Source organism: Dermochelys coriacea, chromosome 1 (assembly GCF_009764565.3).
Source record: "Dermochelys coriacea isolate rDerCor1 chromosome 1, rDerCor1.pri.v4, whole genome shotgun sequence".
Taxonomy (NCBI): domain Eukaryota; kingdom Metazoa; phylum Chordata; order Testudines; family Dermochelyidae; genus Dermochelys; species Dermochelys coriacea.
In genome coordinates this window covers 9,240,480-9,267,889 of record NC_050068.2, presented here as the reverse complement: position 1 = coordinate 9,267,889, position 27,410 = coordinate 9,240,480, and the positions used below count along the sequence as shown (strand labels likewise).

The 27,410-nt window shown below is 47.6% G+C and overlaps 1 long non-coding RNA gene across 1 annotated transcript; it reads right to left on the bottom strand.

Annotated features, from left to right (window-relative positions):
• Nucleotides 1–437: 437 nt before the first annotated feature.
• Nucleotides 438–26,520, bottom strand: LOC122457856. Its single transcript, XR_006277531.1, has 3 exons — nucleotides 26,466–26,520; nucleotides 1,362–1,407; nucleotides 438–599 (listed from the first exon to the last, which is right to left on the bottom strand). It is a non-coding gene; the product is annotated as an uncharacterized LOC122457856 (long non-coding RNA).
• Nucleotides 26,521–27,410: the final 890 nt, after the last annotated feature.

Genomic DNA, 27,410 nt, shown 5'->3' with positions numbered 1-27,410 from the left:
TCTGACTTGTTATGCTTTGCCTTATAATCACTTAAAATCTATCTTTATAGTTAATAAATTTGTTTGTTCTACCTGAAGCAGGGCATTTGGTCAGAGACTCCCCTTGGGATAATAAGCTTGGTACATATACATTTCTTTGTTAAATTAATGAACTCATATAAGCTTGCAGCGTCCAGTGGGCATAACTGGACACTGCAAGACGGAGGTTCCTAGGGTTATGTCTGGGACCGGAGCTATTGACTAATGCCATTTGGTTGTACAATCCAAGGAGCAGCTTACATGCCAGAGGCTGTGTGTGAACAGCCCAGGAGTGGGGATTCTCACAGCAGAGCAGGGTAAGGCTGGCTTCCAGAGTCAAGGATTGGTGTGATGTAGCAGATCACCAGTCCAGGTAACACCAGAGGGGAACATTCACAGCAGTGCACTTACACGTAGGGCTCAGGAGAAGTGAGATGTTGTTCATGGACTTCGGGCTCGAGAAACTGCCTGGCTGGCTGGAAATAAGAGCCTCTAATGAGCTGATTTCCCCTACTTGCCACAATTGGCCTTTGGAGATACGCAGAGCAACACAGCATATTGTCAGACCCATCGTTTCAAGCCTGGAAATATTGGATGGAGGGCAAGCGGGCAAAGAAAAACCTTTAAAGGGGGCTGGCTGTGCAGCCATTGCCACTTGCACTCCCCTCCTGCCAGTTCCCAATCCGCCTGCAGGCATTCTCTCTGAGCCTGCTCTGTTGAACCATCAGGGTAGATCATCAGCTGATGCAAATCCTTGTAACTCCATTGATTTCAATGGACCTACACCAATTACACCTGCTGAGCATCTGGCCCTACACTAGCTAGGACAAAAATGTCAAGGGCTTCTGGTCCTCATGCTTCAAGACACAAACCGATCCTCAGTTTGGATCAGATACAAATGTCCCTTCTCCCCCAATCTCCAGCTGTCTGGGTGCTCTCTGCAGGCTTGGTACCTCTCTCTGAAGCAGCTGGTATAGGCCAGGGTTGCAGCCAGGATCCCAGATCCCAGGGGAGAGTCTGTTCCAATATGGACATTTCTAACTGGGAGATAATGATGCAGCCCTGAGTCTAACTGTCAGAGACAGGAGATACTGAAAAGCCTTAAAACTAGAGTCAGTGGCTGCAGAGCAGCCGCGCCCTGGAAGCTGAATCGGGAATTCCACTACCAAAGCCTGAATTCAGCTACATTTGTAGGGCCAAACTAACCTCCTTTGTAATGCCATTGAAGCCAGGGGAGATAGAGCCAGTTGAATTTGGCCCATGCTGCAGGAGAAGGTTTTTTCCCCTAGGGATTCACTCCAAGATGTTGACACATCAAGGCCGTGTATATACAATGCAAGTACCTTGCTCCAATAGGCTCGTAATGTCACTGTCTTCTCTATGATGCATCTGCAGGAGAAAATAGTGAGGGAACCATAAACACATAGCAGGGTAGGGTTAGCAGCAGATCATAGAGCAAGAATCTGACCTCTTTGTTCTATCTGTGTGAGAAATGGGACCAGACCATATCTGCTGAACCAATAGGTTCCAAAATCTATGCCAAAGAACATCCACTGATCAAAACACTATTACATCTGCTGGCCATGTCTGTCACTGAGACACATTCCTGCCAACACCGGGCATCCCCTTTCCTTCATCCGCTCTCCCAGCTGGAACCAGATGTGGCTGAGATCAAAACAGTCCCATCAGATCTGGGTCAGTGTCGTTACCAGGGATTACGAAATTGGCAGATCACAGATTTTCTAAGGCTTGTCTCAACTTGTTTCATAATGGCACCTGATGAAACAACGCCCCAGGGACTGCGCTTTTATTTGAGATACCTGTTGTCATGGGTTGGTGCTTCCTGCACTCATCTGTGAAAGCCTCGGGCTTGCGGGGAGTTCCAGTTCCAAGCTATAGCTAAGCTTCAGGAAGCCTGCTCCTTTCTCTGTGCCTGGCCTGCTCCTTTCTCTGTGGGATGGCCTCTCCCATCTCTTCCTCCCTCTACCTGTGGTGTGTCTTGTGCCACCAGTATGCTAGGAGGGAATAGTTCTTGTGCTCAGGAGAACACAGTTGCTCCTTGTGCCTTCCCCATGCCCTTACACATTCACACAAGAACCTGGTTCAATCTACAGTAGACCTTAGTAAAGAGATTGCAGTGAGTTGTGGGTAAAGTCTGTGTTTTCAGACAAAAGCTGCTATGTAAACGCAATCAATTCTGCTCATTAGTTTGTTGCGAATTATACCTGATTGGTCACGCACGGTTCAAGTTTTTAGGCTGAGGCACCAAAAACCAGGTCCAGATCTGCAGAGTTTCCAGTCTGTGTTTAATGTATTACGCTCGAGCGTGGTGCCCCCCCGCTAGTCAGGAGGGGACACCGTATACAGTTTATGCAAAGCTTATATACCATCTGACATCGCGTGCTGCCCTCGTGCATCGGCACCCTTAACCAATGAATTCCATCCTCACCCCATCCTCAGCCACTCTCTGGTGAGTGCTTTCTCGTGTTCTGAGAATGTCAACAACTTTATCATTAAAACGGAACATGCAGTTACACAATGTGCCTCGCATACCACAAAGACAGGAAGGACAACAGTTTCAAGGCCTGAAACGATTCCCCCAATGTGCTGCGGTCTGTGCTGAACAGTTTCAAGGCCCGAAACGATTCCCCAAATGTGCTGCGGTCTGTGTTGCACAGACAGTGGCTGGCGCCAAAAGGTGCCAGCTCTGCACATATTAGCTTTTCCCTCAACAGTCCTCCCTTTTTTTTTGTACGTCAGTTAACACTATATAGGAGCTGAGTAACCACGATGAAGGACTAATAACTGCGAATAACACATTTTACAACATTGAAGGCATACAAATAACACTGCAAAGAAAACAGCAATCAATATGAACATGTACAGAGCACGTCTTCCCCAGACCCCGAGATCCGGCATCCATGATGTGAGCCAATTCCATACTTCCTGCAATCCAGTACTGGTATTATCAAGACTGATATGTTGAAATAACGTCGCCTGTTGCTTGAGGATATGGATATCAGTCTCTACCCTATGGTGTTGATTTATAAAAACACAAGAGCTGGAGTTAACTAAAGCGCATACCCCACCCTGATTAGCGAGGAGGTAATCTAATGCTAAGCGATTTTGCAGGGTTGTTTGAGATAATTGTGTGACTTCAGTTTGGAGGGCAGATAAAGCATCTGCAGTGGCATTGGCCATCTGCTCTAAGGCAGCAGAAATATTAACTATAGCTTTTTCTAGCTCACTTACTCCTAACCATGGCAGAAACCAACGCGCAAAGGAATGAAAACCCGTGGGCCGCTCGATAAGGGAATTAAAAGGGATACTTTGCCGATCCCTCCATACTATATTGCGAATTTCTTTTCGTTTTAGACTCTGATAAACTGTTACAGCAGGGATTATTGCTCCTAGGGTGCAGGTACCATACCATCCTACTGGAAGAACTTTATAGGCTGTGTGGTTACACAACCAATACCACCCTGATCCTTCAGGGATGGGCCAAGGGGCCCTTGAATAATTTGAAATGGTTGCCATCCCCGAACTAATTTTGATAGTACGATTGCACCCCATAAAAGTTCCTACAAAATTCCCATTTTCAGGATTCCAATTTCTTCTAACACAGATTGCATAATTGCCCTGGACCACCATGTCAATAGACCATGTTTGAATAGTGATATTCCAATGAAAGGTAGTATTAGCCCATAATGTAGACAACCACGTTTCATTAGTAGGGATAGGGACCCCCACCAATGGAATTCCCTGACTAATATATGTGGTGGTATGGATACATATCCAACATTGTGTTTGATTTATATTCTGCGTAATAGCCCGAGTCAAATTCAAAAAACTATTACCTGCCCACCCTTGTACTGGACTTGGGAGTAGGGGGAAAAGCCCCCGGGCCAACCATACCAATAATAACATCCGCCCCGGTACCATACAAAAACCCCTATTCCCAATATACAAGTCCAAAAGAGAAATACAAGAAGTCCTGGTGGGCTGTGAAGATTCCAGTAATTGGAGGGTTCGGTCCACGGGTTGGTTGTAATATTCATCCGTGGAATGGCTCGTACGCTGGATCACTTGGGTCCTGGGGAGGCGCTGTTGCTGCTTTAACGTAGTTGTGGTGGATCCACGAGCTCTTTCCTGCAACCTTTAAAGCAGAATAAGTACATAACAGAACTTGATACGGCCCCTCCCACCTAGGTTCCAAGGGGTCTGTGCGGGGAATCCTTTTTACCATAACCCAATCCCCTGGCTTAAATGAGTGAATTTGCAATCCCAATGGTGCAGTTTGACACAATTGAGCTTTAAATTGATTATCAATCAGCTCCTTTTGTAACCTAGCAACATATTTGGCCAGAGTTTCGTCACCATCCAAGAGACTAGCATGTGCTGGAACGTAGGTTCCTGGAATTAAAGCGGGTCTACCAAATAACACCTCAAATGGGGACAGGCCCAGGGGCATGCGCGGTGTCCGCCTTATATGCCATAAGACGATTGGCAGGATTTCCGGCCATTTAAGTCCAGTTTCCTTACAGAACTTTGCTATCATTGTCTTTACTGTTCGGTTCATGCGTTCCACCTGACCAGCAGACTGAGGGTGATACGGAGTATGTAATTGTTTAGTGATTCCCAAACATTTATACAGTTCCTCCAAAATTTTCGCAGTAAAGTGCGAGCCTTGATCTGTATCTATAACTTCAGGAACACCAAACCTAGGTACAATATCCTTCATTAGAAACTTAACTACAGACCTCACATCTGCTTTCCTCGTCGGTACCGCTTCAGGCCACCCAGATAGCTGGTCCACTATAATGAGAAGGTGATGGAATCCTGAACACTTGGGCATGTCTGCATAATCCATTTGCAGACGCTGAAACGGAAAATTCGCCCAAGGTCTCCCCCCCCGCGAACTGGCATCAGACCGAATCATAGCAGAGAATGCCAAACAAGTTGAACAGGATCCAAGAATATGCTTCACCGCAGGATAAATATGTGGTGCCGCCCAGGATTGGAGTATGGCAGCCACTGTGCCTTGAATACCAGCATGGCCCAGGGAATGAAAATAATGAGCAGCTGCCAGTAAATAACGACGGGGAAGAATAGGTTTGCCCCCGATTCGCCAAATTTTGTCCGCGCCCTCCACACCCTCCCAACGTTTCCACTCACCCAATTCTTCCAAGGATACATCAGTGTACATTAATGTCCAATCCGCAGGTGGGAAAGACCCATCCAAGGAGAGGGTAACCGACACAGAAAGAGGTTGTAGAGCTGCCACTTTTACGGCTGAATCAGCTAATGCGTTACCTTGAGAAACAGCACTATCGGAGTGCTTGTGTGCATAGCAATGTACCACTGCCACCTGGCGTGGAACTAAAATAGCTTCTAGCAACGCGGCAATCAAGGGACCATTAGCTATTTTTGCACCTGATGAAGTTAGAAATCCACGCTGTTTCCAAAGCTGGCCTGTAGCATGACAAACTCCGAAAGCATATCTCGAGTCTGTGTAAATGGTAGCAGTTTTTCCCGCGGACAATAAGCAAGCTCTCGTGAGCGCATACAACTCTGCACCCTGGGCACTAAATGATGGTGGTAAAGGAGCGGCTTCTATAACATCGGTCTGGGAAGTCACTGAATACCCCGAAACCCGATAGCCATCTAAATAATATGAGGACCCATCTGTGAAGAGAAGCAGATCGGACTCCATTAAAGGAGAATCTGTTAGATCCGGGCGGGGCTTACCATTCTGGGTGACGACGTCCATACACACATGATGAGGGGTGCCATCCTCTGGGAGGGGTAACAAAGTCGCTGGATTAAGAGTGTTGCAGCGGCGTAGAGTGATGTTATCAGTGGCCAACAAAATTAGTTTATATTTATGAGCTCGTTGTGGAGACAACGCCTGGGTAGAATGCTGTTTTAAAAGAATTTCAACCTCGTGGGGGACCCAAACAGTCAGGGGATGTCCCAGAACTATGGGTCGCGAACGCTCAACCATGATTGCCGCTGCGGCAATCGACCGCACACAGGAAACAGAGCCCCGGACAACAGGATCCAGCTGTACTGAATAATAAGCTATGGGGCGTGGGCGGTCTCCAAGATATTGTAGGAGGACTCCACTAGCCACTCCCTGTTGTTCATGGCTAAAAAGAAAAAATGGTTTACCGTAGTCCGGGAATCCCAAAGCGGGCGCCATAACCAAAGCCTTTTTAACCGCTGTAAAGGCAGTCTCCCTCTCCATAGTCCAGGAAATCGGGTCGAGGTTGATGACGTGGTAGCTTGGACCAGGGGTTTTACCAGTTCTCCAAACCCCACGATCCAAGGTCGACAAAAGCTGGCAGCCCCTAAGAAAGCCCGTAACTGTCTTTTTGTTGTCGGGCGCGGGTAATCCTGGATTGCCCGCACTCTATCGGGAGATAATAAATGCTCCCCAGGCCGAATTACAAAACCCAGATAAATTACCTGATTTAGGCACAGCTATAACTTGTATGGGGACGCACGATGACCTTTATTCGCTAATGCAGTAAGTAAAACGACAGAATCAGTTAAACATGTGCTATAGTCCAAAGAGGCAATCAACAAATCATCTACATACTGAACCAAAACCGAAGAACCGGGCAAAACAATGTCCTTCAAATCTGCTGTGAGAATGCGAGAAAAGATAGTAGGGGATCCAGAGAATCCCTGGGGGAGCCGCGTCCATGTTAATTGCTGACCTTTCCAGGTAAAGGCAAATAGATATTGGGAATCCGGGTGCAAAGGGATACTAAAAACGCGGCACACAAATCAACTACAGTAAAACAAGTGGCCAAGTGAGGAATTAATGTCAAAATAGTACTCGGGTCAGGAACAACTGGCTGCGGGGCTATAACGTAGTCATTAATAGCGCGTAAATCCTGAACAAACCGATAAACCGGGTGCCCGTCAGTTCCTGGTTTAGGTTTTCTTACCGGAAGGATGGGCGTATTACAGGGTGAACTACAAGGAACCAGAATTCCTTGTGCCAAGTAGCTGTCAATAACACGTGAGATACTCTCCTCCGCTTCCCTTGGCAAGGGATACTGCTTCACGGAAGGGGGCGGCCCATCTTTAGTTGTTAGACTCACCGGAACCGCAGATTTAAGGAGACCCACATCAGTGGAATTTGTACTCCATAAAAAATGGGGAACACTAGACAATTCAAAGGGTACACTGGGAACAGACGTAGTCAATGTCATAAGAGAGGCAACTGTCGAATCTGGAACAATCAGACGAAGCCCCTCAGGGGCACAATATATATGTGCTCCTAATTTGCCCAGCACATCTCGTCCCAGAAGGTTTGCTGGGCCCTCCGGCATTATAACAAACCTATGGGATAGCTTTAGAAAACCAAGCTTAATGGGGATAGGGTAAGATAACCGAGCCGGGCAGGGGTTTCCTTCTATACCTTGCACCCACACCTTAGTATTAGACACGGGCCCTGGCACAAACGTTATAGTGGAAAGGGTGGCTCCTGTATCTACCAAGAAAGGCACTAAACATTCCCCAATTTGCAGGTAAATTTGTGACTGCATTCCCAGGTCCCACTCCAACTCTCCCAAAATTCCCAAAATCTCTGCCTCCAGTCACTGGGGGTCAATTTGATTCAAAGGGTTGGTGGGAGGATACCTTTGAGAAGTCTGGGAAAAACCGGACAGGCCATTGTGCACTGGCTCCTGCCAAGGGGCCCCCTTTGGGCGGAGGGGACATTCCCTTTTCCAGTGTCCTGGTTGTTTGCAGTAGTTACAAGTGCCAAATTTCGTATTGACCCAATTTCCTCTTGGCTCTGTTCGTCCCCGCCCCCTGCCTTTGGCCCCGCCATGCTCCCGCCAATTCTGACTCCCAACTGGGACCTGCAACGCAGCTGCCAACATACTTACTTCTTCCTTCTTTTGTTTACGCTTTTCCTTAGCTTTCTCCTCGTCCCTGCCATTAAACACGAAAGTGGCCAAGCGGACTACTTCCTGGAGAGGTTTCCCTGGCCAATCAGGCACATGTTTAGAGAAATATTTTCTAATGTCTGGGGCTGCTTGATCGACATAAAAGGAAACCATCATTGGACGGTTTGTCTCTGCTTCTGGGTCGACGATGCCACCGTATATGTGGACTCGTTTCGACAAGCAGGCTAGGAAGGCAGAGGGATGCTCAGTGACCTCCTGCTGACATTCACGAATTTTAGACCAATTAGCTGACTTACTACCTGCTTTACGCACCGCCTCTAAGAGACCGTCCCTGCCTGCTTTAAGGAGGTCCATTTGGGCAGAAACATTAGGGTTCCAACCAGGATCAACAAGGGGCCAGGCAGTACGGACATTATCCTCTCCTGCCCAGAGCCTATTGGCATCCAAGATGGAATACTTCTCATCGGGAGTAAAAAGTGTGTCCAAAATTACCTGAACATCCCCCCAGGCAGGATTAAAAGCAGTAAACACAGATCGAATCGTTTGTAATACCTGTTCCGGATCATCACGCAGGCGAGGCATCTGCTGTTGCCATGTTATCAAGTCGCCTGGGCCAAAGGGGCGGTGCACATAGGGGAAAACAACTTGTTCACCTCTGTCCACTGTATGGGAGACAAGAGGTTGCTGAATAAGAGAGGCTTGCAAAGCAATCGGTGGATCCAGAACGGGTCCACATAAACAGGGAGGCTGCAACCGGGAGGATTGCGGGCATGAATTAGAAGGCTTAGAATAAGCTGGAGGAAAGGGAGAGGAAGTAGGCAGAGGATAGGGTGGGGCCGAAGACCCCGGGGACAGATAAGAAAAAGAAGAAATAAGAGGACGTCCTTTCGCACGCGCATAAGCCCAATTGTCCCATACATACCAGTAATCCATCTGGGCTGGAGCCTTATCTTCCAGCCTCTTTCTCAACGCAGTCAATATTTCCCCTGCAAATGACCCGTCAGGTGGCCATTGCATAGATACCTCAGGAAGGGCCTGAATTACTGGCCATTCTACTTTACATAAAACAATAGTTTTCTTCTTCTTTAAGCCATGGGTGCCTGAAATATTTTTCCAATTCTCTAAAATTTCCGCCAAAGGGGTCCCCTTCTTGATACTCTGCCCAGAGCCCATAATTGGGCAACCGAGGGGACACCTAATGTGCCACCTTATCGTCCGAGCGACTGTTCGTGTTTCCCCCCGTCGGAATTCTCCAAGGTAAATTCACCTTTTGCCGGCTAGAGCTGTCCGCGAGGAGGAATGCAACCTCAGTACGCCTTTTGTGACGAGCCTAAAGTCCCATCTGGGTCGCCAAAACTGTTGCGAATTATACCTGATTGGTCACGCACGGTTCAAGTTTTTAGGCTGAGGCACCAAAAACCAGGTCCAGATCTGCAGAGTTTCCAGTCTGTGTTTAATGTATTACGCTCGAGCGTGGTGCCCCCCCCGCTAGTCAGGAGGGGACACTGTATACAGTTTATGCAAAGCTTATATACCATCTGACATCGCGTGCTGCCCTCGTGCATCGGCACCCTTAACCAATGAATTCCATCCTCACCCCATCCTCAGCCACTCTCCGGTGAGTGCTTTCTTGTGTTCTGAGAATGTCAACAACTTTATCATTAAAACGGAACATGCAGTTACACAATGTGCCTCGCATACCACAAAGACAGGAAGGACAACAATTTCAAGGCCTGAAACGATTCCCCAAATGTGCTGCGGTCTGTGCTGCACAGACAGTGGCTGGCGCCAAAAGGTGCCAGCTCTGCACATATTAGCTTTTCCCTCAACAAGTTCACACATTTGGGGCCAGAATTCTAAACTCTGGCCCCTGTTTTTGTGCTTGCAATTATTTGCTGGCTCCATTAGTATCTCAGAATATCCAGTTTGTAGGTGAATGCAGGGAATTAGATGCATAAATGACCTAAATTGCACTGACAAACAATCACAGGGGAAAAATGTATGTGTCTGTTTGACAATCAGACCGTGAAATGCACCTGATTCCATCTGCAAATCAATTCCTTCGATAGCTAAACTGATCCAAATTGCATTTGGGAAATTGCCATCATAATAAACAGGGGTCTGGTTCAGTGAGTCTAAAATGCTGCCCCACTGGGGGAAAAGTGTGATAAAAAACTTGTAGGATTCCTCTGAAGACACCTCTTGCGAGTGTTCCCGAAGGGCTCTATCACTTGATCCAAACAAAATGAAAAAGCTACAGAATGAAACCAAAAGTCAAAAATGAGAAACTTTCTGTCTCCTACGCGTTTCACTCTGCAGCTCTTGCTATCGCTGGGTGGATGAATCAATGTGCCACTGCTGTGCACAGCTATTTCAGACGAACAAATCTTTACGGCTAATCTCAGAAACATAACATTTTTAAACCAACATAATGCCCCAGCCAACTTTGCACCTGTATGCCGCATAGCTGACATCACTCTGGTCGTCCATAAAATATGATGGACGGCGAACGGTGGCATTTGATTCAGACAAATGGTTCCCAGCGATCAGCTTTCCCCATCCTCTTGCATTCTGGATCTCCCAACTCCCACAGTGCCCACACCACTGCGTTATGCCACAAGGACATGGCATATCCAAAAGCTTATCACTCATTTGACACTCAGCTATGCCTCCATCTCACACTGCTGGTAGCTCACTGCTTCTTTCATTGTCACCTGCAATATGGAACATTGAAACTAAGATTACAGGACACCTGGGAGCGGTTAAAGGCAAGAACCCACCATCATGTCAAGCTTCTGCCTCTGCTGCTTATTTCTGTGGCTCTAATTTTACATGCCAAAGAGGTCAGTGGTGGGAATTTGGAGCTGCAGTGAAGCCAGAGGTGAATTTTGCCCCTTGCATTTGTTCTCCGGGTTCACGACCTAGCCCTCCTTGTCCTTAAAACTCTCTGTGGGCAGGCTTTAGACCACTGCCCCTCCCACTCCCTCCCAGCCCCTCACTGTTCCATCCTACAATTCCTGTCCTGGTGGCACAATAGCCTTCTCCCCAGAAGCGTTTGCCATCTGGAACAGCCTTCCTGAGTCTCTCTGCTTCACCAGCTCTCTGCCCCTTTACAAATCTTGTCTGCAAACACCTCTTCTGTCCCTTGTCTGTTCCTCTGTCTTTTCCCCTGTGTGATTGGCCCTGTGACATATCACTGGCATCTCTTTGCCACGCATTGTCTTTCTATTGCTGCTTTCTGTCACTTGCTGTAGCTCAAGAAAGCTTATGCTCAAATAAATTTGTTAGTCTCTAAGGTGCCACAAATCCTGCTTTTCTTTTTGCGAATACAGACTAACACGGCTGCTACTCTGAAACCATATACCACCATTAGTCTTGTAGGGGGACACATTCTGGGATACCACTGGGGGTGGCAAAGTATGCTCTCTTGTAACCCCGTTCTCATTTTAAGGCTCTGCATACAGCCTTCAGAAGTTGAGAAAACTTTGACTGGGGCAGGAGGTATATAGACGTTCCTTGAGGTTCTGAAAGTAATTTGGATGCTCTGTCTTGTGGGGAGAGAAGAAAAATTATAGACTAAATTATTTTTGTTTCATCCTTTTCCATAAGTCCTATAGAATTTAGTAGGACTAAACCCAATAAGGGGTACTTTAAACCCTACGGCATCATATTCCTGCTATATACCCACAATAGAGTTTTTAACCCATCCAGTGGAATGGGGTGTCAGTCTGGGAAGTTTTGGAATACTTGTTATGGATCTCTGTTACATGCCCATAGAACCCTCTTGGCTTAGTCCCTAATAAATTTGATAGGACTCTTCTCTGGGAGCAGAATGCAAAACAGCCCGGCCTAGTGGGGCTGCTTACAGGACTCCTGAGCCGTAGCCTAGACTCTGCCACTGACTCCCTTTGTGACCTTAGTCAAGTCACTTGACCTCTAATTCCTCGGTTTCATTGTCTGTAAAATGGGGTTAATAATTCTGGTTTTGTGCAACTGGAAAGTGGCAGGGGAATGGGAAGCATTAATGTTAGTGGTTCCTACACATCTCTTAAGACCTCTCCAGTTCCAGTTTACCGGGTAACCTCACAGCAGGATGGCGTTAGGGTTGGTATGGACAGCAGATAAGAGAGGCTTGAATAATAGATGCCAGGGTGGGGGGGAGTGGCTGACAGTGCACTGATTACAGGCAGCGGAGATGAGCTGGGTAAACTGGAGTGGGGAATTGGCAAGGGTGGCAGATGCTGTGTGGAGCTGGGCTGGCATCTGCTAAGGGTCAGATGCCAGCAGAGGAGGAAAGAAGGGAACTGGCTGGAGCCCTGCACTGAGAAGAACAGCAGAGAGAACTGGAGAAACTGGAGGTGGCTGGGTAAGCTGAGATCATGGCGGTAGCTAGGGGTCCAGCAGGACAGGCCTTGCAGACAAGGACAGTTGTGCTCATGTGTCTTGAGCTGTAGGGTTTGCGTGGTGGAGGGGTAGGGGAGCCAGAGCAGCATTCTGAACAGGCGATTATGTGGAGAGCAGCGACTGAGACCATGGCGGGGAGGGAACTGCAGGGTGTGTGTGTGTGTGTGTGTGTGAGCTCATCAGAGCTGCAGGGTATGTGTGTGTGCACGGGGGGAAGCAGCATTCTGAACAGGTGGCAGTGTGGACAGCAGGGACTGAGACCATGTGTGTGTGTGTGTGTGTGTGTGTGTGTGTGTGTGAGAGAGAGGCAGGGTGTGTGTGTGGGGGGAGCAGCATTCTGAACAGGCGGCAGTGTGGAGAGCAGGGACTGAGACCACAGGGTGTGTGTGTGTGTGTGTGTGTGTGTGAGAGAGGCAGGGTGTATGTGTGGGGGGGAGCAGCATTCTGAACAGGCGGCAGTGTGGTGAGCAGAGAGAGAGTGGCAGGAATCCAGGCCCGAAGTGACAGACGCCTGACTGAGCGATATGCAGCAGAGTGAGACTCTTGCGGCTGCTGCAGAACAACCGTTGCCATCCCGCTGCTGGGCCATATCCCATGGCTCGGCACATGCTCTGTGCTGCGACCCTCTCCTGCCACACTTTAGGAAAGCTGTGGATAAATTGGAGACAGTCTGGAGAAGAGCAACAAAAATGGTAAAGGATGTGCTGTGAGGAAAGGTTAAACGGGGCATGTTTAGTGTTGAGAAAAGTAGACTGAGGGGGACCTGAGAATAGTCTTCAGATCTGTTAAGGGCTGTTCTAGAGAGGATGGGGATCAATTGTTCTCCACGTCCACTGAAGGTAGGGAATGGGCAATGGGCTTAATTTGCAGCAAGGGAGATTAAGGTTAGTGTGAGCAGGTGAGACCTTGCCTAGTGGTTAGAGCCTGTGGTGGCAGCCCTGCCTAGTGGTAGGGGAAAAGGGAACCCAGGCCCTCCCACTCCACCGGGTGACGACCCAGGGGCCCTCTTGCGCATGGTAAGAAAGGTATCCTTGGGGTGCATCATGGCAGGTGGTTGTCCCTTGACCTGGCCCATGTGCCTCTGCAGGCTAGGGAATCCAGGCTTGGTGCAGCTGTCCTCATCTTGGCATAGTTCCTTCGTAGCAGTGAGTGCAGCTCTGTATCTCTCTACCTGCCACCTTGCTGGGTGCTGAAGTGACTCCCTTTTAAGCCCCTGCTCCAACTGGAGCATGCCCAGAAGGGCTGTCAGGGTGGGGCTTCCCGGGCCCAGAGCTATTCCTGCACCCCTATCTCTCCAGAGAGTCTGGCATTAAAATCCAGTCCCACCAAGACATCTGCTGCACCAACCAATTCAAATTATGGTGCGTTCCTTCCTCAGTGTGCTTCAGCCAGAGGGTCTGACCCTGCCAACCCAGAAGGCTGGGACTAATTCCATGGGAGTAATAAGCACTACACATCCCTGGGAGGGCTTGCAGGATCAGCATGTTAGAAAAGATGACACTGGGAGGATATAGTTTGTCTGTATTCACTATGGCACCACAGAAATAAATAGAGCTTTGATCTGAGGAGAAATGCAATTAGAGCTTTACAACGAATGCCACTTGACTCAGAGTGGGGCCTGTGTGAGGAATTTATGCAAAGAAATAAAGCACTTCATTAACCAGCGTGGCTCATTTCAAGTGTCAGGTACAGGGAGCACAGCTATCTAAGACAGTCTTAGAGTTCGATCCTGGCCAAGTCCCCTTCCAAAGTAAGACAGGGGAACAGCGCCTTCTCTAAATTTGTTGGCACTCAGATTTTCCATTTGCAACAATATTATTCTGACACTGTGATGATGGAGATGGTACAAAAACAGCAATCCTGGACAAACTCAGAATATGATACTAACACACCTGTAGTCTAGACTTAAAATATACAGGACCAATACTATAGTTAATACTAATTTCTGCCATTTCTTGGAATTTCATGGGTTTACATTCTCAGGAGCATAGAAAGTCCTTTCCTGCTCAGAGTGCCTCGTGATACTCTAACACGGATTAATATGTTCCCCTGCAGAAATCTTGTTTACCAGACATCCTGTTAATGGAATTAAAGTAAAATCTCTATCTGGTTCTGGGGAGACCAATTCCAGAACATTACCTTCTGGTCTGGGTTATTCTGTACTGGGAAGATGTCGGGAGGAAGGAAGGAATTGTGGAAAAGGGCAAAAAAATGATAAAGGCTCTGACAGGATAGATTTATGAAGAAATAGCAGTAAATAGGACCAGCCTGGTTAAACAATGACTAGTGGGAAGGACATAACTGTCTGCAGATCATAGAAACATAGGACTGGACGGGACCTTGAGAGGTCATCTAATCCAGTCCCCTACACTCAAGGCAGGATTAAGTATTATCTAGACCATCCCTGATGGGGATTTGGGGTTTGTCTAACCTGTTCTTAAAAATCTCCAGTGATGGAGATTCCACAACCTCCCTAGGCAATTTATTCCAGTGCTTAACCACCCTGACAGTTAGGACGTTTTTTCTAATGTCCAACCTAAACCTCCCTTGCTGCAATTTTAGCCCATTGCTTCTTGTCCTATCCTCAGAAGTTAAGAAGAACAATTTTTCTCCCTCCTCCTTGTAACAACTTCCAGACTAAACAAACCCAATTTGCAATAACAATTTGCATTGACATAATAAGAAAAGGAGTACTTGTGGCACCTTAGAGACTAACAAATTTATTAGAGCATAAGCTTTCGTGAGCTACAGCTCACTTCATCGGATGCATTTGGTGGAAAAAACAGAGGAGAGATTTATATACACACACACAGAGAACATGAAACAATGGGTTTATCATACACACTGTAAGGAGAGTGATCACTTAAGATAAGCCATCACCAGCAGCAGGGGGGGGGAAAGGAGGAAAACCTTTCATGGTGACAAGCAAGGTAGGCTAATTCCAGCAGTTAACAAGAATATCAGAGGAACAGTGGGGGGTGGGGTGGGAGGGAGAAATACCATGGGGAAATAGTTTTACTTTGTGTAATGACTCATCCATTCCCAGTCTCTATTCAAGCCTAAGTTAATTGTATCCAGTTTGCAAATTAATTCCAATTCAGCAGTCTCTCGTTGGAGTCTGTTTTTGAAGCTTTTTTGTTGAAGTATAGCCACTCTTAGGTCTGTGATCGAGTGACCAGAGAGATTGAAGTGTTCTCCAACTGGTTTTTGAATGTTATAATTCTTGACGTCTGATTTGTGTCCATTCATTCTTTTACGTAGAGACATGTTCTCTGTGTGTGTGTATATAAATCTCTCCTCTGTTTTTTCCACCAAATGCATCCGATGAAGTGAGCTGTAGCTCACGAAAGCTTATGCTATAATAAATTTGTTAGTCTCTAAGGTGCCACAAGTACTCCTTTTCTTTTTGCGAATACAGACTAACACGGCTGCTACTCTGAAACCTGTCATTGATATAATGTATTTATTGCCAGGGTCCCAAAGCCCTTTACAAACATTAATTAAGTCTCACAGTGACCTTTTTAGATATACAAATGTAACTCTTTTAGCTACGCAAATGTATTCATTTTACAGGTGGAGAAACTGAGGCAGAGAGAGGTTAAATAGTTTGCCCAAGATGTCAAAGCAAGGCCTTTCCCTTCCATCAGTACAGTGCAGTCATTTAGCTCCTCTGGGATAGTATGCATCAGCTTTTTAACAGCCCACAGCAACACTGTGCAGTTTAGGACAGGAAGTGAAGATATTTTGTGTTTGGAACTGCAGAGGGAATTCAGTGAGGCAAGATGCAATTATCCAGTTCTTCCTCTGCCTTAGTGGGTGCTGCGATTTCTGGCGGATTTGCTTGCCTCAGAGGTTTACGGCAGCCCTCAGTTTGGCTCCTTTTGTCAGTGGCACAAACCTGCCATTCTCTCGGCTACTCTCATCACTGGCCAGCATGGGGAAAGGAGGAGAACAATCCCCGCAGTCTCTGCTGACCCACCTAATGGGTCGGGGGACAGGCCAGGGACCTTCCCCTCTGGTGGGACCCACAGTCCAGATCAACAACTCCTCTTATATCAAATAGGGAGTTGGGGTGATTGGATTAGCTTGATTTTTGGCTTATTGTGAAAGTCGGGTACTTATTTACCATGTGAAAGTTGGCAACTGTGATTGCAGCCCAAGGTGGCCTGGCCAAGGAAATTGACATCTGCTCTGCCAGTGAGGGATCACTTTCCAAATTGACAGTGGTTTTGCTTTTTAATAGAAAGATGGAGCTGATAGACATATGAATTTCGCTTGGCAGAACCTCAGCGAGTGGCTGTTTCCTTGTCAGATATCGTCTATTCGTCTGAGAAGGGAAATGCAATTGTGGAACGCACTTGAACTTGACTGCGAGAGTTTGTTAAGGCCAGGATTTTATTAATGTGCATTCCTTTTTAAATTCAATATGTTGGCTGTTTGCCGTATTTTAACACAATGTACCAGCGGGGCTTTTCCAGTGATAGATTTAGTCGAGAGGGAGATGGCACTTACCAAAGTTGTCATGTCCTTTCTGAGACTCTTTCCGTACTTTACCAACTTTCCTGAAGCTTCTCAGCACCGCTGAGAGGAAAGTACATAGGATTGTATCTACTCCTCAAGCTGATCTATCTCTGTGCTTGCCTTGTGGCCATCTCTGTCATGCCTGATCATTTAGTGACCCACTGCAATCCCATTGATTTCATTGGAGTTCTGCCAGTGCAACAAAGTGGGCCCATGTCAACTAGGGCACAGAGAAGCTAAGGGTTAGATTGCGCTCAAGTGCTCTCCACATGCACAGGAAGGCATATCACAAGGGCCCAGCTCCTCGTGGGTATTTAGGCTTCTCACTTCTATTGAAATCAGTGGGAATTAGATACCTAGATACCTTGGTAAAAAGAACAGAGAGACTGCTGAATTGGAATTAATTTGTAAACTAGACACCATTAAATTAGGCTTGAATAAAGACTGGGAGTAGATGGGTCATTACACAAAATAAAACTATTTCCCCATGTTTATTTCCACTGCTACTGTTCCTCAGATGTTCTTGTCAACTGCTGGAAATGGCCCATCTTGATTATCAATACAAAAGGTTTTTTTCTCTCCTGCTGGTAATAGCTCACCTTAACTGATCACTCTCGTTACAGTGTGTATGGTAACACCCATTGTTTCATGTTCTCTATGTATATAAAATCATCCTACTTGTATTTTTCACTGCATGCATCCGATGAAGTGGGCTGTAGTCCATGAAAGCTTATGCTCAAATAAATTTGTTAGTCTCTAAGGTGCCACAAGTACTCCTTTTCTTTTTGCGGATACAGACTAACACAGCTGCTACTCTGAAAGATACCTTGGTGGGTCTAGGCTAAGAAGCTTCCCTCTCCATTGTCCCCCTGCAGTGGGGCCAGGAACTAATGCAGCGACTGCTTCTTCTGAGGACCCCTGGAGATGCTTGTTGCTGCAAAGGGCGAGGGAGGAAGGTGGGGCCATGACTCTCAGACCCTCACACGCTGGAGCTGGCCAGATGTGCAGGAGGAACTGTCCAGCATTGGTGTAGAATCAGACATGCTCCCCAGCCCCAGGAACTCCAGGAGGGATTGTACCTCACACTGCTCTCACTGGGGTGTGTGTGTTTGGGGGGAGGGAAGGGAGGAATCGCCACAGCACTCCCTGGCTGGAGCTGCACACAACTGAGCCCCTGGTGAATTGTCCAGGATCACACTATTTTCTTGAAGTTTCCCCAACTATATCACCACCTGCACAGCTCTGTTGTGGAGTCCACTCACCCCTAAGGTGCCTCCTCCTGGCCGCTCTGAGGATTAGCTCTTTGCTGAGCCCTCCTCTGGCCATCTCACCTCCATCATCCTCTCTTACCTTGCACCCTCTTGCTCTCAGAGCTGCCACTTCCTGTTCGTGACTTGGCCCCCACGGTCAGGTCACTATGGTCCTCCCTTCCAGGGTATCCAAGTCCTTCAGGGTGAACTGTCCCCGGCAGTCCGCTCTCCGCTGTCTGGTCTGCAACACTTCCCCAGGGGCTGGTAGTGGAGCCCGGGCCCACCCTCTGCTCCGGGTTCCAGCTCAGGGTCACACTAATCAGCAGCCAAGCTCTGCCCTACCCTGCATTCTGCTGCCTTCCCTACCTCTCTGCCTCTCCCCCTGTGCTAGGCTTTCCGGCCCAAACTCCCTCCTCCCAGGGCGGCTGCAGACTCCTTCCCTGCCATCCCTTCTGCTCTCAGCTTCTGGGCTTTAGCCAGGCCCCTCCTGTTCCTGTCCAGCTAAGCCTCATTTAATCAACCCCTGCTCCCTGGCTCTTCCGCCAGCTGCAGCCAGGGGAGTAAATTGGCCCACCTGACCACCTTAATCCCCTCAAGCCTTGTGCAGGGTGGGCACCCTATCACAAGTTCCAAGAAGGATAACAGCAGTGGATGCTAGAGTAGCTGTGGATGCTACAATGGACCGGCCCTCAGCATCTTAACTGCAGCGTCATGTAATCCTGTGCAGAGCACCGGGGCCAACCCACCAGCAGCTTGTGTAGGACAGTGCTCCGCACCAGTCGTGGGGTAGCAGCGGGACAGCTGAAGAAAAACGCTCATGTAGACAAGGCCAGTGAACCAGTGACAGAGCTTGGAATAGAAGCCAGGGCTCTTGATCCCTGGTTTGCTGACCCATTTGAGCTCCCTTCCAAAGAGTATGGCTTTTCGTGCAGGGTATTGTAGCAGTCTGTGGCATAAGGCATAAAGCCCATTACTCTCTCACTGCCGTTTGTCCTTTGAGCACATTCAGCGTGAACTCAGGAGGGCTCACCCTGACCCATAAGCTGGATCAGAAAGTTCAGTGCCCTCTCTAGAACCCTGATGCTTCACAGCCATGTTTGTCCCAACGCCGGTTACTTACCAGCATGTCTTGGTCAATGATTAGTCAGTTTTATTGTGCAGCTTTGCTGAAGAACTCCTATTTGCCGGTATTCCCTCTGGCAGAAAAAGTCGCATTCTCCCAGAGAGATGGTGCTGCTGTAACCTGTGGAGCTAATAGTTTTCATTTGATAATGCAATTATTTAATTTTAAAGCCCTGCCAAGTATATCCACTGAGCCATCTGTTTTTGTGTATTGCTTAAGTGGAAATAAAAACGTCAAGCTGTAGAAGATCAAGGTGCTATGTTATTGTGTTTGTTTGTTATACCTCTGGGTTTGACGAGGAATGCTAGAGGCACCAGGTATATGACTCTTATCTAAGGACAAACCTGATTCCTCTTTCTTTCCTTGAACTGGTAGAAGGAAGGATAATCTTGTCAATGCACAGGAGTGAGAGGCAGACAGCCTGAATCTGAGCCCTGGATCCACCCTAGAGGCCCTGGGAGACCTTGGGCAAATCACTCAGGCCAAAGTTTTCACATGTCTAAATTGGAGTGCCTCGCTTGAGACCCTGCAGGCCTGATATTCGGAGGCACTCGGCATCTGCTGCTCCACTTGGTTTCAGCCAGAGTGGTGAATATTTGATTTGGCCCTTCTAAAGACCAGGCCCATGGTATCCCATGGTGGGCACCCAAAATCAGTAGCTACTTTAAAAGAGTTGGCCTTAATCTTTGTGTTCCTCAGTGTCCCCATAAGTCAAATGGGGATAATCCTTCCCCATTTCCCAGGGCAGTTGGGTGACTTTATTCATGGGTGTTTGTAGAGTACTTTGAGATCCTCAGGTGGAAGGTGCCAGAGGAGAGCAAAGTACCGTCATGGGCCACCACTTGTTGTGGGCCAACCTAGCAGCCAAGTGGGCAGTAATACTTTGGTCTAAGTTCAGTCGCTGGGTTTAATGTGTAGGTGCTGGTTGGTGTTGGTAGCCTATGATGGACAGGAGGTCAGACCAAATCAAATGGTCCTTTCTGGCCTTAAACTCTATGCTCAGTCCTGTGTTCTCTGCACTAATCATTCTGTTTTAAAAACAGCCCTACCTGTGCCCTCAGGCTGGGAGTTCTAGAGCTATCAGAGGGTTTTGGATGCCCACTTCCCACCAGATTCAACTGGATTTGAGTATCCAAGTTTCCTAGGTGGCTCTGAGAATCTAATAGTGCCTTCTAAAATGCCGTGTGGGAGCCTGAGTACAGTTCTCACTGAACTCTCAAGGGAGACTATGAAAATAGGTAAGCTCCACCCAGACCTGATGGAACTCTCAAAGATCTCAACACGAATGATCCAATTTTCCTAAAAGTATTCAAAGGTGCTAGTTCTCATTAAGGATGGCTGAATCAAGGAGGAGGAAGTTCCTAGACCAAGTCAAGATAGAATTCCCAAAAACTTGAACATTTCTTTTCCAAAAGTGAAACCAAGCTCTCATTTTCCACACCCGTCTAGCTCCAAGATGCCTAACCCAAGCTGTTTCAAACTTTACAAAAGCATTCTCCCAGGGGAAAAAGAACATGCATGAGAAAATTTAGGTGAAAAGCAGTTTGTTTGAGGAGGTTAGAGGTGGCTGTGAAGCATGTGGTGTAAATCGACCTTAAAGTAGAAAGCTAGTTACACCTTCACTATGGAATCATAACTAATAGAACATGCCAAGGGGGCCAACCAAAAGAATCCCTCAGTCAAACGCTACTCAGAGAGGGAAATAATGGGATTCAACCACACAGAGGGCATGCAAAGTGTGGTCCAGGATAGACAGGGCTGGTGGAACCTTGTTTGTGCCTGAAGTGACATCTATCCATGCGGGGAGGAACTGGCTAATAAAGACAGTCTTGGCACGGACCATATGTTTCTAACTACTGGAACTGAGGAAGCTCAGAAAAATCTACCTGACAAGCAACGGCTTGTGCGTGAGCCTGTCTGAAATGGGCTGATCTCATTCTGCTTCCCATGAATGGGCGGCCACAGTCCTAGCATAACTGGCAGGCTTGATTTTCTTATCTCAGCAGTGACGCCAAGATTTAATGACAGGTTTCAGAGTAGCAGCCGTGTTAGTCTGTATTCGCAAAAAGAAAAGGAGTACTTGTGGCACCTTAGAGACTAAAAAATTTATTTGAGCATAAGTGGGGTGGGAGATCTGAGAGTGGCTATCCTTCAACAAAAAAACCTCAAAAACAGATTCCAGTGAGAGACTGCTGAATTGGAATTAATTCGCAAACTGGATACAATTAACTTAGGCTTGAATAGAGACTGGGAGTGGATGAGTCATTACACAAAGTAAAACTATTTCCCCATGTTATTTCTCCCCCCACCCCACCCCCCACTGTTCCTCAGATGTTCTTGTTAACTGCTGGAAATAGCCTACCTTGCTTGTCACCATGAAAGATTTTCCTCCTTTCCCCCCCCTGCTGCTGGTGATGGCTTATCTTAAGTGATCACTCTCCTTACAGTGTGTATGATAAACCCATTATTTCATGTTCTCTGTGTGTGTGTATATAAATCTCCCCACTGTATTTTCCACCGAATGCATCCGATGAAGTGAGCTGTAGCTCACGAAAGCTTATGCTCAAATAAATTTGTTAGTCTCTAAGGTGCCACAAGTACTCCTTTTCTTTTTTCAAGATTTAATGGATGCCAAGTAAATGTAACACCCTTTCTCCCCTAGATCGGGGCTAAGTGGAGGCACATGGCTAGAGGTGGTGATGGGAGAAGCTTGCACTGCCACTAGTCACCTGTTCAGAGGATAAACAGAGCTGCTGCTACAGCACCTTTTACAAGCACTGAATTCATGTTGGAAAAAAGGGGAGTGACACAGGTGCTTGAAGATCTACAGAGAGATTAGGCAAAGGAGACGTTACCAGCGGAGAAACACAGCAACAGAAAAGGGGCCCCGGGAGCGGCCAGAAGGCTCGGATGCTGATTGGCCTCATTAGCGGGAAGGATGGAAAATGCAGAATGTCACCCATCGAGTGAGTTACTGTGACAGAACAGAAGGGGGTTGGGGCACCTTTCCTGAAGCTCGGTGCCTGGCAGAACTGAACACCCCGCTGTGTCCTCTGGGGGGTTTGTGTCATGACATATTTATCCTGCAAAGCCTAAGAGTGAACGTGTAGAACAGCGAGAGGGCTGCACAACACCGGGGCCTTGCTCCCGCTGCAGCTGTGAAAAATCTTTCCTCAGGCTGCCAGGCATCCCTGCGTCCCCATTTCTGATTGGAGGGGTGGTGGGAGCTGTGTGCTGGACAGTAACCAGGGAAAGCTGCTGGTGCAGTAGGTGTATTTGGCTTCTGTATTGTTTCAATGGTCCAGTCTGTCACTCCAGGGGCACTGGGTGGTTGGGGCAAAGACACTGGACTATGCCAGCTCTTGGGCTTACAGAGCAGAGAAAAGTTGGCCCTGTGGGTAAGGCACTGCATGGGACCAGGGTGAGCTGAATTCAATTCCCAACTCGACTGTAGACTCCTCACTGTGACTGTGGCAAGTCACTTCACAGCTCTCTGCCTTGGTTCCCCCTGTGTAAAATGACCCTTCCCCTTTATCCTGGCTATTTGGATGGTAAAATCCTTGGGGCAGGGTCTCTCCCTTACTGGGTGTCAGTACGAGGGCCCACGGAGTGGAGTTCTGAGCTCAATGCTACTGAAATACCGATAATTTCTGATAAACTGATGATGGTCTAATGTGGCTCAGGACTATTCAACAGGGTTAAACACAACCCTGCCTCAGCTTTCTCTCTGGCCCCACCTCTGGCTGCTAGGGAGGGCTGGTCTCTTCTCTGTCCCGCCCCTCCCTGCTCCCTCTTTCACGCCCTACCCTACTGCATGCTGAGGGCTCCAAAATGGGGTGCCCAGCCCACACAATAGGCAGAAATTTATTTCTGTGGCATCCTCTGCCAGCACCAGCCTGCAGGATGCATCGCTCACCCAGCAGAGAACTTGGGCTCCAAGGCTTGTTTAGGAAAGCAAAGGCTCCCCCAGGTCAGGGCAAACGGGCACAAGGGCTGCTCTGTGCTTTGGAGGACAGAAGGTGAGGTATAGCTAGGAAACGCTTGAAAGATCAGGAGCTGGGTAGAATTGCTAAAGGGGTGCAGAGTCTTTCCCATGAAGCTCAGTGGCTCAAATCCAGCTCCTGCTGGCAGTAGGTCACCTCTCCTGAGCACTCTTGTTGCAGTCTGTATAGTAACACCCTTTGTTTCATGTTCTCTGTGTATATAAATCTCCCCACTGTATTTTCCACTACATGTATCCGATGAAGTGAGCTGTAGCTCACGAAAGCTTATGCTCAAATTAATTTGTTAGTCTAAGGTGCCACAAGTCCTCCTTTTCTTTTTGAATGAAAGCTTACCTCCAAGCCTTCATCCCACAAGTCCTTGTGCATGGATGGCAGGCAGCCCTGGAATGTTTAAAATGGGGCATAAAAACCCCACACTGGCCAGGGAGGGGTTAATGAGCTGCTGTGGAATCAGCCAGCCCCGCTTCAGGGGGCTGCTCAAAGGAGAAGGCCAGCTCAGCTGAGGGGAGGCTGGGTGGGAGAGTGGACCTCTTATGCTAGCCCCCTGAAGTGGGGCCTGGCTATGGCCAGAACCCACCCAGAGATGGCTAAATGCCAGAGCCACCTTGAGGGAAGGCAGGCCTGGTGCGTTCCCTTTCTGAGGAGGGGTATTGCATTCACTATTATCTGAATGGGACTGCTGCAATCAGCTACCCCCAGCCCCTCAAGAGGGGGTCTGCCCTCGCTACACCTCAGTTGGCTTGTCCCACACCGAAATCTGTGCAGGGATTTGTCACAAGTCCTGAGGCAACAGTATCAAAAGGCTCCAAAGGGGAGGCTGTAACAAGTTAGCTCTTGGCCCTTTAGCAGGAGTGCAGAGTGTGGGCAGAGGGGGCCAAAGAGGAGCTTAGCCAAACACTCTGTGGTCTTACATCTGTAACCCCCCTTTCCTGCCCGGGTTACTCAGGAACAGACAACATGCCCCTGTGTGTCTGGGCACCTGATGCTGTTGACAGCAAAGGAGATCCTGAGTATCCAGGTAGTGATGTTGAATAGGTGGGAATCCTCTGTCCACCCCGCTGCTGCAGCCCTCTTGCTTGTACAGAAATTAACCTTGTGGTGCCTCTGCCTGGCTGGACCCCATACACACTAACTGGCGTGTCTCGGGAGCCTCCAGGAATAAACCTGAGCTAGTCTGTGCAATGGGTTTAACCTCAAAGTACCAATTATAAACAATATACAACCAACATACTCTTAGACTAGCGCTAACACACCTTTATTTAACAATTTAAAAAAAACAGGCTATAACAGATGGAGATTAATGAAAATGTCACAGCTACTTTACATCAGTAGGGGGCACTTCAATACATCAGTTAATAAATGCAGTTTACAATAGTAAATGAAACATCACTAACTTGCATTTACACTGGCACCAGTTACCCCACCCCTGAGTGTGCACTCCTCCTAATTTCAGCGTTTTGGACACTTGTGTGGGCACTTGAAGATCTTGAAGCCAGGGACAGCACACTGTTAGTCCGGTAAAGCAGTCCAGCCGAAATAACAGAGGAGAGAGCGATTTTAACTTGGCATCAATCCAGGCTGCACCACCCCTCTGAAGATGGGAGTTGTTATAGCCAGGGGCCAGTAACCCAGAATCCTGGTTATCCAATAAAACGACTGTCTCTTCTCAGATTCAAGGAAACCCTTAGAGTCTCTGCTGTCCCCCTTCTCAAAAACAGAGTCCTACCAAAAGTGGAAACTAGGTCAACTTACAAAGGATGAATATAAACACCACAAGTATGTAGGGACAAACTTAGAAAGGCCAAGGCACAAAATGAGATTAAAGTAGCTAGAAACAAAGGACAACAAGAAAACTTTCTACCAATACATTAGAAGGAAGAGCAAGGACAGGGTAGGCCCCTTACTCAATGGGGGAGAGGGGGGAAGAACCAATAACACAAAGCATGGAAATGGCAGAGGTGCTAAATGACTTTGTTTCAGTTTTTACCAAAAAGGTTAGTAGCGATTGGACATCTAACATAGTGAATGCCAGTGAAAATGAGGTAGGCCCAGAGGCTAAAATAGGGAAAGAACAAGTTAAAAAATTACTTAGACAAATTAGATGGCTTCAAGTCACCAAGGCCTGATTAAATACATCCTAGAATACTCAAGGAGTTGACTGAGGAGATATAGAAGCCATTAGTGATTATCTTTGGAAAGTCATGGAAGATGGGAGAGATTCCAGAGGAGTGGAAAAGGGCAAATATAGTGTCAATCTATAAAAAGGGAAATAAGAACAACCCAGGGAATTACAGACCACTCATCTTAACTTCACTACTCAGAAAGGTTACGGAGCAAATAATGAAGCAATCAATTTGCAAACACCTAGAAGATAATAAAGGTGATAAGTAACAGTCAGCATGGATTTGTCAAGAACAAATCCTGTCAAACCAACCTGATAGCTTCTTTGGCAGGGTAACAAGCCTTGTGGGATAAGGGGGAAGCAGTAGATGTGGTGCATCTTGACTTTAGTAAAGCTTTTGATACTGTCTTGCATGACCTTCTCATACACAAAATACGGAAATACAACCTAGATGGAGGTACTCTAAGGCGAGTGCATAAGTGGTTGGAAAACCATTCCCAGAAAGGATTTATCAGTGGTTCACAGTCAAACAGGAAGGGCATATCAAGTGGGGTCCCGCAGGGATCAGTTCTGGGGCCAATTCTGTTAAATATCTTCATGCAAGAGGGTTGCATTCACCTCTCATGAGCATTCCCCTTGCCAAGTGCGTGTGCCTGCACTCTCCCTCTACCCATTTGTGGTGGGTCTTTGCTGACTCAGCCCTCTGGCTGAGTCACACAACAAAACAAAGCAAACCAAATCCCTTTTGGGGTACAAGTCCAACAGGGCCTCTCTCAGTACCCTCTATAATGTTTCTCTCAGTTTCTCCCTGCTCCGGACTGGAGCAGTGCCCCAAGGCTCCTTCCCTGGAGGCAGTGTCTTTGCATCAGGCCCCAGCTCTTCAGCTAAGCCACTACAGTTCAGTTCTGGGGTGCCTCAAAGTCCAGGCCACTTTCTCAGTGGCTGGTGGTGGGGACCTGGGCCCACCCTTTACTCTAGGTCCCAGCCCATAGACCCTATAGATAGCAGCCATCCACAACGTCCCTTTAAATAAACTGTGTTGCTGCTATAATTCCCTAGGCCACTTCTCCATGGCTCCTGCATATTCTTCACCCTTACCTCAGGGCCTTGTCCTTGTGGAGCCAGCCTGGAGCACCAGCCGCTCTCCTCCAGACCTAGCAAGAAATTCTCAGCCTGGCCCTGCCCCTCTTCTTATACTAGCCTGCTAGGCCCTGATTGGCTGCTTCCAACACAGCCACTCTAGGCAGCTCGGAGGACCTCTCCACAGCCCTTTTCTGGGGCAAAGAGTGGCAGGGTCAAAAGGCCTCCAGAAGGGGGCCTCAGGACCTAGTCCACCCCATCCCACTTCGTTAATGGTTTAGATAATGGCATAGAGAATAAACTTATAAAGTTTGTGGATGATATCAAGCTGGGAGGGGTTGCAAGTGCTTTGGAGCATAGAATTATAATTCCACATGATCTGGACAAACTGGAGAAAGGGTCTGAAGGAAATAGGATTAGATTCAATATGGACACATGCAAAGTATTCCACTTAGGAAGGAACAATCAGTTGCACACGTAGAAAATGGGGAACGACTGCCTAGGAAGGAGTCCTGCAGAAAGGGATCTGGGTGTCATAGGGGATCACAAGCTAAATACGAGTGAACAGTGAGTGTAACACTTTTGCAAAAAAGCAAACATAATTCTGGGATGTTGTAACCGTGTCTCAGGGGGTCACAACCGAGGATGCCAAATTCAGGACGAACTGCTCAGAAATAGGGCAGATACACCCCAGGATTGGTGGCTAATCCCCCACAGGATATACCAAACCAGCAACAAAAATAAACTTCTGTTTCGCCACACTGGCGAACAAGAAGTCATAAAAGCAGTTTCCTTGAGCATCCCAGTCCTTGTACTACCAACGAAAACACTGGATTTAAAGGTGAGCGGTTCTTTACAACCAGTCTCATCAAATAAAAGGTTCTTCTGATCTCAAAGGACCAGCCACACACCCAGGTCAATATATAATTTAGATATTACCCAAAAATCATGCTGATGCCTATC